Source organism: Hordeum vulgare, chromosome 7H (assembly GCF_904849725.1).
Source record: "Hordeum vulgare subsp. vulgare chromosome 7H, MorexV3_pseudomolecules_assembly, whole genome shotgun sequence".
Classification (NCBI taxonomy): domain Eukaryota; kingdom Viridiplantae; phylum Streptophyta; class Magnoliopsida; order Poales; family Poaceae; genus Hordeum; species Hordeum vulgare.
The window spans coordinates 211,552,573-211,554,900 of NC_058524.1; positions in this window are offsets into that span (position 1 = coordinate 211,552,573).

Sequence of the window (2,328 nt, forward strand, 5' to 3'; positions counted from 1 at the left end):
ATTGAGTTCATGACAAACAGACTAACGCTTTAAGCAAGATGATATGATGTAGAGGGATAATATCAAACCAATGATGAAAACCCCATCTTTTTACCCTTGATGACAACAACACGATACGTGCCTCGCTACCCCTTCTGTCACTGGGTGACGTGATCGCATGGTATGAACCCAAAACCAAGCACTTCTCCCATTGCAAGAATCATAGATCTAGTTGGCCAGACAAAACCCACAACTCGAAGAGAATTACAAGGATATGAAATCATGCATAAGACAGATCAGAAGAAACTCAAATAAGATTCATAGATAATCTGATCATAAATCCATAATTCATCAGATCTCGACAAACACACCGCAAAAGTAGATTACATCGGATAGATCTCCATGAAGATCATGGAGAACTTTGTATTGAAGATCCAAGAGAGAGAAGAATCCATCTAGTTACTAGCTATGGACCCATAGGTCTATGGTGAACTACTCACGCATCATCAGAGATGTCATGGTGTTGATGAAGAAGCCCTCTGTATCCGAATCCCCCCTCCGGTAGGGCACCAGGACGTGCCCCAGATGGGATCTTGCGGAGACAGAAGCTTGTGGCGGCGGAAAAGTAATTGCGATCGTCTCTTGATTTTTTTGGGAATATTTTGGAATATATAGGCGCAAGATCTAGGTCAGGGGACCCCCAGAGGGCCCACAAGCCTGGATGGCGGGGCCCCTGGCCGCGGGGTGGGGGCTTGTGGGGCCCCTGGGGCTCTTGTGGCTTGGCTCCCAAGTTCTCTGATCTTCTTCCGTTCCAAAAAAAATCTTTTCAGGGATTTTCTTCCGTTTGGAATCCGTTTCAAAATCTCCTCTGAAAGGGGTCAAAAACATGGAAAAACAGGAACTGGCACTTGGTACTGGGTTAATAAGTTAGTCCCAGAAAATAAATAAAAGGCATGCAAAACATCCAAAGTTTGACAAGATAATAGCATGAAACCATCAAAAATTATAGATACGTTGGAGACATATCAATGTACAACTGCAGCAAGTTTGAGATCATGAACTGGATAGTTCTCTTCATGGGCACGCAGCTGGCGTGAGGCATAAGCAATCACTTTGCGATCTTGCATAAGCATACAATCTATTCCTTGACAAGAAGCGTCACAATAAATGACGAAATCCTTCTTAGTATCTAGAGGAGCAATTACCGGAGCGGATGTTAGTTTGTCCTTGAGTGCATGGAAACTTTCCTATCAATTATCAGTCCACTCATACTTAACACCTTTGTGAAGTAGATTGGTTAAGGGCTTTGCAATATTGGAGAAGTTCTCGACGAATCAACGACAATAGCTGGCGAGTCTAAGAAAACTTCTGACTTGCTTGACATTCTTTGGGGGAGTCGAGTCAAGAATTAGCTTGAACTCATTCGGGGTTGACCGCAATACCATCCTTGTAGATCACATGACCAAGGTATGTCACTTCGTCTAGCCAGAACTCACATTTGGAATACTTCGCATAAAGTTTATGCTCCCGAAGCTTATCCAGTACAAGGCGAAGATGTTCGTCATGCTCTTCTTTATTCTTTGAATATACTAGAATATCATTCACATATACCATGACGAACTTGTCGAGGTAGTCCATGAATATATAATTCATAAATCGAGAGAAGGTTGCCGGGGCATTGGTTAAGCCGAAGGATGTGACGGTGTACTCATATGATCCATAGTGAGTAAGAAAGGTTGTCTTTGGGATAACCTTCCTGCGAACATGGATCTAGTGGTATCCCAAACTCAAGTCGAGCTTAGAGAAGACTGAGGATCAGCAAGTTGATCATACAAATCATTTATCCCAGGAAGAGGATATGTGTTTTGAATAGTGGCCTGATTGATAGGAGGGTAGTCTTGAACCAAATGACTTGTCCCATCCTTCTTCTTAACAAAGAGAGAAGGTGCTCCCCAAGCAGAGGAACTCAGACGAATGAAACCCAGACAAAGCGAATTGTCAATTTCTTGCTTAAGCTCAAGAAGTTCATGAGGTGGCATTTTATAAGGACGCTTGGCGATATGAGTGGTGTCGGGTACCAAGTCGATGACAAAGTCGACAGCTCGAGCAGGGGGCATCCCCGAAAGTTCTTCTATAAAGACATCTTGGAATTCCCGGACAATTGGAATGTTTTTGATCCCTTCAAGAGGAGACACATTTAATGCATTCAAGGCGTATAGCCGTGCCTCGGCATCTCGAACGAGATAAGCATGGTAGCTTATTAACTTATTTGAAGGGTGTAGGAGGTGGACGGTTTTGGTGGCACAAACGATTGAAGTAGTATGAGCTTTCAACTAGTCCATTCCCAGT